Below are 13,123 nucleotides of genomic sequence, written 5' to 3'. Positions count from 1 at the left end.
TAATCACCAAACACTGGAAGGAGTCCGTGTATTCAAAGAATAGACAAACACTCTGTGTTATATCCCTATAGTGAAATATCACTCAGCAAGAAACAGGAATAAACAACTTATAACATGTAACATGAATTAACCTCAGAAATGTGCTGAGTGAAAGAAACCTCAGAAAAGACTACTTACTGTGATTCCATATGTGTGGCGTCTAGAATAGGCAAAAATAATAAATCTGTGGTAGAAAAAAAATAAAACAGCAGTTGCCTGGTGAAGGGGCAGGAACATCTGGCTTGGGAATGTTCTGAGTGATATTCTAAGTCTTGCTATGGGTTAGGTTACCAAAATACATACGTTTGTCATCAAATAAAAAGAGGGAAAAAAAAAACCCAGCCTGGCCAATATAGTGAAACCCCGTCTCTACTAGAAATACAAAAAATGAGCCAGGTGTGGTGGTGCGCACCTGTAATCCCAGCTACTTGGGAGGCTGAGGCAGGAGAATTGCTTGAACCTGGGAGGTGGAGGTTGCAGTGAGCTGCGATCACGCCATTGCACTCCATCGTAGGTGACAATGTGAGACTCCGTCTCAAAAAAAAAAAAAGTCATCAAATGGTATACTTAAAATTTATGTATTATGTTATATGTAAATTGTACCTCAAAAGAAAAATAAGAGCCACAAACAAATAATAAACTTCAGTTAATAATGTGCAAACAGAAGTATTTGAATAGGGGAAGTGTACTGTTTCCTGCAACTTGATTTGAAATGTCCCAGAAAATAATAGAAAGATGGATAGCAGAACGGATAAATAGGTGATAAAACAAGTAGAATATAAAGAACAAGTCTTTTCAACTTCTCTGTGTGTTTGAGAATGTTCCAATAAGACGATGGAGGAAAAAGTCCATTTTTGATCGAGCAGTTTGAGATGCCATGGTGAACATGTAATAAATTTTCATGTGTACTTAGTTATGTTTCTGTACTTTCTTTCTTTCTTTCTTTCTTTTTTAAGACAGAGTCTCACTTTGTCACCCAGGCTGGAGTACAGTGGTGCAATCTCCGCTCACTGCAACCTCCGCCTCCTGAGTTCAAACAAGTCTGGTGCCTCAGCCTCCTGAGTAGCTGGGAACAGAGTTGCGCACCACCACACCTGGATAATCTTCGTATTTTTAGTAGACGGAGTTTCACCGTGTTGTCCAGGCTGGTCTCGAACTCCGGGCCTCATGTGATCCACTTGCCTTGGCCTCCTAAAGTGCCGGGATTACAGGCATGAACCACCTAGGCCAGCTCTCTACATTTTTTTTCTATTCCACTGGTTACCATTCTAGTACCATGCTTTTCATTATGAAGGCCTTTGTAGCATGTTCTAATGTTTGATGTGGCTAGCTGGCTTTTGTAGCTTCTCTTTTTCAGTGGTTTCCTGGCTATTTCCTGCTAATTTTTCCATATCAACTTTAGTATAACTTGTTTATATTCATAACTGGAGTTTTTATTGCAATTGTGTTAAATTTGTAAATTTGCTTGGAGAAAACTGACGTATAATGATGTTGACTTGTCTGTCCAAGAACAAGCAACAAATGTTTTCAATTGATTCACACCTAGCCTTGTATCTTATAGGCTTACATAGGTTTTGCACGTTTTATTTTACTATTTATTTATTTGTTTATTTACTTATTTGTTGAGATGCAGTCTTGCTCCGTCACCTAGTCTGGAGTGCAGCGGCGTGATCTTGGCTCACTGCAACCTCCACCGCCCAGGTTCAAGTGATTCTCCTGCCTCAGCCTCCTGAGTAGCTGGGATTACAGGTGCCCACTACCACATCAGGACAAATTTTGTATTTTTAGGAGAGACGGGTTTCACTCTGTTGGCCAGGCTGATCTCAAACTCCTGACCTCAAGTGATCCGCTGGCCTTGGCCTCCCAAAGTGCTGGATCACAGGTGTGAGCCACTGCACCCAGACAAGTTTTGCACATTTTAGGTTTATTCCTAAGTATTTGATGTTTTTTTGTATGCTGTTATGTATAGAGTGTTTGCTACCACTGTGTAATCTGACTGGTTGGGTTTGTGTCTTGTTGATACCTGGGTGTTAATTTTATTTATTTTTAACTTTTGTTTTTAATGTTTTCCACTCTGTTTTATGGTACAGAACTGTGTGTTAATTTTATATCTCAGTTATGTTAGTGAATTCTTTCATCTCAGTAACTTCATCATTGACTCTCCAAACACAATCTTAATCCTAACCCTAACTTTCACTGTCATTCTAGCCTAACAAGACCCTAACCAGCATCACCTCGAAAGCTAAACCTGTCATTGATTTTAATCCTAACCCTATTTCTATCCCTAATCATAAATGTAACCATAACATTAAACCTGCTTCAAGCCTAATCTAACTTTTACCTTAAACCTAACCCTAGTCAAATCCCAAAGTTACCACCTCTATTAACTAAAACATATCTTTGCCAAAACAGAATACAAATCTCAATCTCAGAGCTCTCTAAGCCTAACCCGTGACCTTAACAACAAATAGCTCTACTGAAAAATGTTACCCTAATTCTAACAATAACCTACGTCCTCACCCTAATTCTATTCTGATTTTAACATAATCTGTCACTAGCAATACTCTAACCATACCCAATCCTCAAATTAGCATTAATTCTAAACCCTAACACTAAGCCTAACCCAAATGTAATATAATCCTAACCTGAACCTCTAACCTAAAACTAACCCTAACCTTAAATCTAACACTAAACTAACTGTAACCCTAACTCTAACTCCAGCTCTGATGTGGGAAGTAGAAAAGTTCCTCTTTAAAGTTTCCTTTCTTGTTAAAGAATAATCAGAAGTGTGCTAATAACTCTTTGTTAAGCCCTATTCTATGTAGCTGTTAGACATGCCATACTTACAGGCATGTAGTATATTCTATGTCCTTGTACTTTAACAAAAATATCTGTGCTGGACATGCTCACAGGTATGTCCCAGCTCTCCATTGCTTTTTAACTATTTAGAAAAGTTTTAAGTTATTAGCCAATCAGGTTTTAGTTTAGATTGTGAGGTCTGGCTCCAGCCAACGGAGATCAGACACAGCAGTAAGGAGGACCCCAAATGCATAAGAGATAAATATGTCTATTTTCCTTTGTTCATTGTACTCTCTGGCAAAATGGCTAGTGAGAGTACCCTGCCTACTGTCTAGGAAGTAAAAATTGTGTTGCTAAAAGATCCTTTGTCTCAGTGCTAATTTTTCTTTGTGGCACTGAGCATCTGCTTCCAACATCTGAGAATCAACTTTACCTCAACTCTACCTATTAACCTAAACGCTAACAATATCCTTAACTCCAACCCTAACTCTAAATGTAATCCTCATGCCAACCAAATAGTAAGCCTAACCATAATCATAAACAGAATCATTTCCAAAACTAATTCAAATTTAACTCTAACGCCAAATTTAGCTCTAACCCAATACTAATTATAACTCTAATATTTGAACTAACCCCATATTAACCTTACTATAGTCATGAACTTCACCATCTTACCAACTCTAACCCTAACTCCAACACTGTCATTAACCTTCAGTTTAACTGTTAATAATATGCTAAACCTCAGCACTAATCTTTACCTTCATTTTTTCTTTTTTGAGACAAAGTCTCAGTGTATTGCCCACACCCAGGCTGCAGTGCAGTGGCACCATATCGGCTCACTGTAACCTCTACCTTCTGAGTTCAAGCAATACTCCTCCCTCAGCCTCCCGAGTAGCTGGGCTTACAGATGTGCATCGTGACACCCAGCTGATTTTTGTATTTTTAGTAGAGACGGGCTTTCACCATGTTGGCCAGCCTGGTTTCCAACTCCTGACCTCAGATGATCTGCCTACCTCAGGCAATCTGCCTGCCTCAGCCTCCTAAAGTGCTGAGATTACAGCTGTGAGCCGCTGCACCCAGCTTAGCCTCATGTTAACTCTAGCATTAAAGAAACCCCGGATTAACAAAACTCCTATGTAAACCCTTACTCTAATCCTAATCATAACCCCAACTCTACAACTAAAAACAGCTCTAGCCCTAATGCTCATTTTAATAACCTTAAGCCCAGTGCCAACTCTAGCACTAAATTTATCCTGAAACCTAATACTAACCTCAACAAGAAGCAGAACTCTAATTTGAATAAATAATCCAACTTGAAATCTGTCACTATTTTTATATTCTGCTGTCTAATCAGATTCAAAGAACTGTGTCATCTGACAGGTACATTCCTCCTAATTTGCTATGAATGTTGAAATTCTATAGAGAAATCACGTGGCAGCTTTCAGAGAGATTAGTATCTATTCCAGAAAGGCCCCTTCTGTGACACCTTGATCTCATTACCAGATCCTAGGCTGCTCCTTGTCATTTCTGGAAATTTATCCAGAGTATTTGCATAGTTGGCCAGACTTTGGGGGAGTAACTCATACTAACCCAAACCTATCAGACAAATGTATAATGCAAATCACCAATTTATTAATTTGCTGGGTTACCTTTTGTGGAGTTGTATACAAAATGGACAACCAGCCCATTTATGCAACTAGAACTCTGAACAACAACCTGCAGCCACCTACCCAGGAAAAAAATGTGGGAAACATTCCCGTGTGAGATTCCCCAAAAGTCGTGGGTCTCACTGTACGGTGAGTTTGATCCCAAACACAGTTTCCTACTGAAGGCAGTTGAGCTATCGGGAAGAAGGGACTGAAAGATGGATGATCAGTTTCTAATATCAACCACGATATCGTTTGGGCCCAAACTATGCGGTGCTGCTAGACTGAGTGACTCCCTACCAGCAACCAGTTTCTGCTTTTAACTTTTAATAGCTTTAACCTTTTCTTTACTTGCATGACTGCCTTGTACCCTAGATAATAGTTTAACTGTGGGGATATTTGCAAAGCAAATGCCACTATATGGATGGCTTTGATCCCAGACTCAGAGACTCCTGAATAGGGGGAGTTGAGATAAGTTGAGTCAGAAGCAGACAAAGGAGAATCTGGTTAAAAGATACTCTGATGAGCAAAACCAGAAAACCTTTTCACATGTGAGTCCTAAAACAGGATCAAACCAAAAATACCTGCAGCCATGAGGAATAATGTCTGGATGTAAATAAGCTTTGTGATCACAGGAAATTCTGTTACTTTTTACAACCACTGATGGTGTATCTGACTTCTCTATTGTATAGGCCATGTAAGGTACAGATTTGCATTTCCTCTTGCAATGACGTAAACCAGAGCAAAGAAAGTGTATTTATTCCTGGCTTTTGAAAAAATAAATTTGCTGCTGTTTAGGCACGGCCTATCCAGCCCTCCAGACCCCCGCTTTCTCTGTCTCTCTTTATTTCTTCAAGCGCACGCTCTCTTCCAGGTATTGGGAACCTCTTGCTGTCGTGGATCAGTCCCTGATAAAAAAAATCTTTTTTTTTTTTTGAGACAGTCTTGCTCTGTTGCCCAGGCTGGAGTGCAGTGGTACAATCTTGGCTTACTACAACATCTGCCTCCTGGGTTCAAGTGATCCTCCTGCTGCAGCCTACTGAATAGCTGGGATTACAGGTGTGCACCAGCACATCTGGCAAATTTTTGTATTTTTAGTAGAGATGGGGTTTCACCATGTTGGCCAGACTGGTCTCAAACTCCTGGGCTCAAGTGATTCACCTGCCTCCACCTCCCAAAGTCCTGGGATTACAGGCATGAGCCACTGTGCGTAGCCATGACGCCTTTTATCTACAGTAACCAGCCTGGGATGCCAGCTTGCTAAGCCAGGTGTTACTTCTAGTGACAATCCGGGAAGCTAAACAATTACTTCTGTAGCAGCCCCAGGTGGCTAGGATTTGATTAATAACTGGCACTTCCCTAATTTTGTCTCTGCTTCCAACTTAGGACCAACCAGAGAAAACCACATATGCTCCCATAAGCAATCACATAGGGTCCTCCCGCTTTCTAGTCAGCTGCCCCTGCTTACCCAGGCCAGAAGCCTCCCTTAGGACTCACCTGACCCTTCCCTTTTCCCCTGCAAAGCTTCCCCTCTTTTCTACCTACCTGTGAGTCTCAGTCAAATGCAATTGATGGTAGCCGGCTCCCTTCCTATACCAAGCTCTGAACAAATAGTCTCTGCTTTTTTCATTTGGGTGGTCTTTATTGCCACACTATTTGTGGATGTGCCATTTTCCCTACTGGTGATGGCCCTAGGCACAGGTATAAGCTCTGACGCTGGCCTGGCACGGTGGCTCACACCTGTAATCCTAGCACTTTGGGAGGCTGAACTGGGAGGATCTCTTGAGACCAGGAGTTTAAAGCCAGCCTGAGCAACAGAGGGAGACCCTATCTCTACAAAAAATTTAAAAATTAGCCAGGTGTGGTGGTGCTCATCTGTACTCCCAGCTACTGAGGAGGCTGAGGCAGGAGGATCACTTGAGCCCAGAAATTCAAGGTTACAGTAAGCTATGATTGTGTCACTGCACTCCAGCCTGGGCAACAGGACAAGCCCTGTCTCAAAAAAATTTACCATCATAACAGTTTTCAAGTGCAGAGTTCAGTAGTGTAAAACATGTTCACATTGATGCGCAATCACCATGTCCAGAACTTTTTCATCTGCCCAAACTGAATCTCTGCCCCCATTAAACACTAATTCCCCATTTCCCTTCCCACAGCCCCTGGCAGCCACCATTCTACTTTGTCTGTATTAATTTGGTGACTCTAGGTTCCTCACATAAGTGGAGTCAGACAGGAGTTCTTTTCGTGACTGGGTTATTTCACTTAGCATAATGCCCTCAGGGTTCAACCATATTGTAGCATGTGTCCGAATTGTCATCCTTTTTAAGGCTGAATAATATTCCATTGCATATATATTTCACATTTTGTTGGTCCATTCATTCATCAATGGACACTTGGGCTGTTTCCATGTTTTAACTATTGTAAATAATGCTGCTATAAATATGAATGTACACGTGTCTGCTCAAGAGCGCCCTTCCAATTCTTTTGTACATATACCAAGAATTGGGATTGCTGGATCATATGATAATTTTTAAAAAATTTTTTGAGGAACTGACATACTGTATTCTATAGAGGCTAGCGCCAACTTTTTATTTTTAACTCCTCTTTTTAAGATCTGTGAAGAGCTTCTGTCTTAGTCCATTTGTGCTGCTATAAAAGAATATCACAGACTTCAAAACACAAAGAAAAGATAAATGTTTGAGGTGAAGGATATCCCAATTACCCTGATTTGATTATTCATATGTATACTTGGCTGGGTGAAGTGGCTCACACCTGTAATCCCAGCACTTTGGGAGGCGGAGGCAGGTGGATTACTTGAGGTCAGGAGTTCAAGACCAGCCTGGCCAACTTGGTGAAACCTCATCTCTACTGAAAATACAAAAATTAGCCAAGCGTGGTGGCGGGTGGCTGTGGAGGCTGAGGCAGTAGAATTGCCTGTGGCAGGGAGGCGGAAGCTGCGGTGAGCCAAGATAGCACCACTGCACTCCATCTTGGGTGACAGAGTGAGATTTCATCTCAAAAAAAAAAAATTATGTACGTGTATCAAAATATCATATGTACCCTCCAAATATGTACAACTATGATATATCAATTTAAAAAAGAATACCACAGACTAAATAATTTATAAAGAAAAGAAATTTATTTGTCACAGTTCTGAAGACTAGAAAGTCTGAGATCAAGGTGCCACCATTGGGTGAGGGCCCTCTGGCTGTATCATCTCATGCAGAAGACAGAAAGGCAAGAGAGCAAGGTAGCCAAGGGCTGCATGAAGTCTCCTTTATAAGAGCCTTAATCCCATTCACTTATTTATCCCATTATGTATTCATTCCTTATTAGGAAGGAGCCCTCCTGCGTAATGACCTCTTAAAGGTCCCATCTCTTAATGTCAGCACATTGCCAACAACTGAATTTTGGAGATGATACATCCAAACCACACCATTCTGTTCCACGCCCTCCTCAAAACTTACGTCTTCTCACATACAAAATGCATTCATTTCAGGTCAGGAGTTTGAGATGTACATTTAAAATCATTTTTTTAATTAAAAAAATTTTAGATAAATAAATTTTTAGGTAAAAAATAAATTTACGTTTAAATTTTTTTTTTTTTTTTTTTTTTGAGACGGAGTTTTGCTCTCGTTACCCAGGCTGGAGTGCAATGGCGTGATCTTGTCTCACCGCAACCTCTGCCTCCTGGGTTCAGGCAATTCTCCTGCCTCAGCCTCCTGAGTAGCTGGGATTACAGGCACACGCCACCATGCCCAGCTAATTTTTTGTATTTTTAGTAGAGACGGGGTTTCACCATGTTGACCAGGATGGTCTCGATCTCTTGACCTGGTGATCCACCAGCCTCGGCCTCCCAAAGTGCTGGGATTACAGGCTTGAGCCACCGCGCCCGGCAAAAATATTTTTAAAAAATTAAAAGAGAAGCCCGGGTGCAGTGGCTCACACCCGTAATCCCAGCACTTTGGGAGGCTGAGGCGGGTGGATCATGAGGTCAAGAGATGGAGACCATCCAGGCCAGGAGAATTGCTTGAACCCGGGAGGCAACAGTTGCAGTGAGCCGAGATCATGCCACTGGACTCCAATCTGGAAGTGAGATTCCAGCTCAAAAAAAAAAAAAAAAAAAAAAAAATTGAAAAAGAAGAATCTTCTTTAACTCCATGTCCTGCCATCTGGACATAGTAGGGTGGGGGTTGGGCTCCCAAGGCCTTGGGCAGCCCTGACTCCATGGCTTTGCTGGCAACAGAACTCATTCAGTCTCATGCACTGACTTTTCATGCCTGCTGGTGACTTTACAGGTCTGAGGTCTTGGGGGCAGCCCCACCCCCATGGCTCCATGAAGCACTGCCTTAGTGGATGCTCTCATTTGTGGCTCTCCCCCTGCAGCAAGTCACTGCCTGTACCTTGAGGCTGTTTGAGGCATCGTTTGAAATGTATGTGGAGGTAGCTATGCTTCTATAGCTTGCACACTCTGTGCACCTGCAGAGTTAGCACTATGTTGATGCCACCAAGGCTCACTGCTTGTGTCCTCTTGAGCGGCAGCCCACTTGTGGCAGGGCCACTCAGCCACACTTGAGCCACAGCTAGGGTGGCCAAGGACTGCTGTGAGAGAGTGGGGAACAGAGATCTGAGGTGGCCCTGGACAACAAGCTCCAAGGTCCCCTGGGCATCCTGGATCCCTCCCTTGAAACTATTCTGCCCTCAAGGCCCTATGGCTCCGAGCCTGTGATGGGTATGGCAGCCCTGAAGATAACTGGAATGCCTTCAAAATCATTCTCCCATTGTCTGGATGAATAGCACCTGGCTTCCTTCTAGCCATGCTCATCTCCCCATTAGATGGTTGTTTGGCCAGAGCCTTAGTTTTCTCTTTTTTACTATTTCTATTTTGACCAGGCTGGGAATTTTATAAATCTTTCCATTCTGCTACCCTTTTAATTATAAATGCTGTCCTTAAATTGTTTTTCTCATCTCACACTTTATCATAAGCAGGTAAGAGAAACCATGCAGCATGCTAAACATGTTGCCACCTGGAGATTTCTTCTGCCACATACCCGAGTTCATAGCTCTTAAGTTCTGCTTTCCATGCGTTAAGTCCTAGGACACAAACTCAATTCTGCAAAGTTCTTACTAACTGTATAATAAGGATGGTTTCCCTCCAATTTTTTTTAAGTATTCTATTTTATTTTGAGATGGCATCTCACTCTGTTGCCCAGGTTGGAGTGCAATGGCATGACCTCGGCTCACTGTAACCTCCAACTCCCAGATTCAAGCAATTCTCCTGCCTCAGCCTCCTGAGTAACTGGGACTACAGGTGCACGCCACCACACCTGGCAAATTTTTGTATTTTTAGTAGAGATGGGGGTTTCACCAAGTTGGCCAGGCTGGTCTTGAACTCCTGACCTCAAGTGATCTGCCCACCTCAGCCCCCCAGAATGCTGGGATTACAGGCGTGAACCACTGCACCCAACTCCTCTAATTTTTATTACCTTGTTCCTTCTTTCCATCTGAGGTCTCATGAGAATAGTCTTCACTGTTGCAGCCACTTAGGTAATCTCTAAGAACAATGAGGCTTCCCCTGCAGTTCTTCTCTTCTTCTGAGCCCTCACCGCAATTGTCCTTCTTGCTCCATTCAAGGAAACACATGCTTTTTCCAGTATTCACTTCAAAACGGTTCCAGCTTCTACTCCTTACCCGGTTCCAAAGCAACTTCCACATTTTTAGGTATTTGTTTTAGTAACATCCCAATTTTGGTCCAATTTCTGCCTTAGTCCATTTGTGTTGCTATGGCAGAATACCACAGGCTGGGTAACTAATAAAGAAAAAAGGCCGGGCTCAGTGGTGCATGCCTGTAATCCCAGTACTTTGGGGCCCAGGAGGGTGAATTACCTGAGGTCAGGAGTTCAAGCCCAGCTTGGCCAACATGGTGAAAACCCGTCTCTACTAAAAATACAAAAATTAGCTGGGTGTGGTGGCAGGCATCTGTAATCCCAGCTAGTCAGGAGACTGAGACAGAAGAATCGCTTGAACCTGGGAGTCGGAGGTTGCCGTGAGCCAAGATTGTGCCACTACACTCCAGCCTGGGCGACAAAGAGCGCAACTCTGTCTCAAAGAAAGAAATTTATTTCTCACAGTTCTGGAGGCTAGGAAGTCCAAGATCAGGGTACCAGCATGTGGTAAGGACTTTCCTGCTGTGTCATTCCATGATAAAAGGTAGAAGAGCAAGAGAGCAAACTACCCAAATTCCGCATGAAGCCTCTTTTGTGAGGGCCTTAATCCTATTAATATGGAAGAAGAAGCTGTCATGGCATATTCACTTCTTTTTTTTTTTTTTTTTTTTTTTTTTTTTTGAGACAGAGTTTTGCTCTTGTTGCCCGGGCTAAGTGCAATGGCGTGATCTTGGCTCACTGTAGCCTCTGCCTCCTGGGTTCAAGCGATTCTCCTGCCTCAGCCTCCCAGTAGCTGGAATTACAGGCACCCACCACCACACCAAACTAGTTTTTTGTATTTTTAGTAGAGACAAGGTTTCACCATGTTAGCCAGGCTGGTTTCAAACTCCTGGCTGGCTTCAAGTAATCCCCCTGTCTTGGCCTCCCAAAGTGCTGGGGTTACAGGCATGAGTCACCATGCCCGGCCAACCTCTTCAAGGTGTCACCTGTTAATACCAGCACATTGGCAACGCCTGAATTTTGGAGAAGACACAGTCAGACCATGGCACCACCATTTTCCTAAGAACATAATTTTTCCAGACAAGCCCTGAACAGCTGGGTCATCACAATCACCTGGACTGGCCTGGCCTGGCCTTCCCAAGCCTGTACACCATTCTCTGGTGCCCAGCTTCTCACTCCACACTTGCTTCTGTCTCATCCACCCATGTGGCTTGTTACCAGCCTCGTTCATGGGAGTAATGAGTTTTCATACCCAGAGGCTGCTTGCTTACTCTGTGTTCTCACCTCCACACCCAGCCTGTCCTTGCAGCAGCTGTGACCAATTCCTTTCTGCTCTTCTCCCTCTGCTCAGGCTGGGGCTGCAACAGTGTGGTGGGGTCAGCCCTGTGTAGGGAGGAACACTCAGCATGGCTTATTGTTGAGGAAGAGCTGGGAGGTTTCCGATCTGTTTTGCTCACTTGGAAAATGTATCGATTGCTTGGTGGCACATTTTTCTGATAAACAGGGCAGTGTAATGGATGGCATATGGGAAGTGGACTCAGGGAGGTTAACCCCACACTGCTATGATATGGACCTTGTGATATGCAGCATTTCTCCATCTGCAGAATTATTCTTCCTTTTGCTCAGCTCAGTGAAGATTTAAACTGAACAGATGGTCATGTTCCTTCAGATTTGCTTTCAAGAATATTCTGACCTTTTGTAGCCTGTAAGGATTTTTTTTCTCCAACAAAAGTAAAAGCAAGAATGTATCTTGGTTGCACTGGACGTCACTAAAGTGATCTGTGCGGGTCTCTGAGTCTCAGGACTTCTCCCAGCCCCTGCTCTATGGGAGCCACTACCTTTGGACTTCTCTACCAGGTGCTGGAGGTGGGGGCATCACAGGGATGACCTGTCTCCAGATTCCTACCCACCCCCACACACCACAGATGAGGCTTATTCCCACCCATTTCATGCATGTTGACCAAAGCCAAGTTGAATTTCCCAGGTCCCGCCTCAAAAAGTAGCATCTCCCAACTGACACGGATGCAGGCAACAGTTTTGCCTCGCTTAAGGGGCAGGTAGTGGTCAACAGAAAGCTGCCTACCCCCAATCTGCTGCTTTTCTTGTTCCTGGGTGGCCTTGGTCCAAGGCTGCTTATTTTAGTCCAAGATGGAGCTGGCCTCACCGCCCAGTGAAATACTGCCCTCTGGCTGAGAGCTCAGCACATGGGGAAACCATGGAAGCACAGACAACCCCTGACCTACAGCCACTCTGTGCCCTGCCACCCACAAACTGGCATGACTTGGCAGCATTCATTGTGGCAATTTTGGGGGAAATAGGAAAACACCTGCAAAAACAGGATAAAAACCCCCTTCCATCCTGCCAGCTGGACACAAGTACTCTCAATGTTATATTCCATCTCTTTTTTTCTGCCTACACAGACAGACAGAGAACGGATTCTATGTCAGTTTTGTTTCTGACTACCCTGGCCTGCAGCACCTCTCTCCAGTCCCTCCCAGCATCTTCCCTAGATCCGTCTCAGGCATCAAGGTGGGGTCTGGGCTCCTGGGAGGGACAGTGTGTCATAGTGCTCTCTGTGGCCTCCAGCTCGAGTATCTGGTGAGCCTGCAGCAGAGTGACAAGAAGCCTGGGGTCACTGTCCTATCTTGTTCTTCAGGAGCTCCTGGGGCTGAGCACCACTTTATGCCTGGATAGAGCTTCCAAAACACAGACATGGCTGCATTCTAGGGGAGGGGCTGAACATGCTTCCTGGGATGGGCAAAGCTCTGTCCCTTCTGGGGCTCGGGAGCAGTTTTTGGAGAGGATGAAGAGTTCGTCAATGCCCACCTGCAGGGCATATGCACCCACATGGCCGTAGGACCTGCCGTCTGGCCAGAGCACTTGCCCCTTCTCTCCCACACTGCCAGGCAGGGATGAGGTTGCAGCAAACAGAGGCCAGAGCCTGCTGCTCCCTGCCTGGAGAAGGAGCACCCT

This window comes from Saimiri boliviensis, chromosome 10, assembly GCF_048565385.1.
Source record: "Saimiri boliviensis isolate mSaiBol1 chromosome 10, mSaiBol1.pri, whole genome shotgun sequence".
Lineage (NCBI taxonomy): Eukaryota > Metazoa > Chordata > Mammalia > Primates > Cebidae > Saimiri > Saimiri boliviensis.
This window is presented reverse-complemented; position numbering follows the sequence as displayed.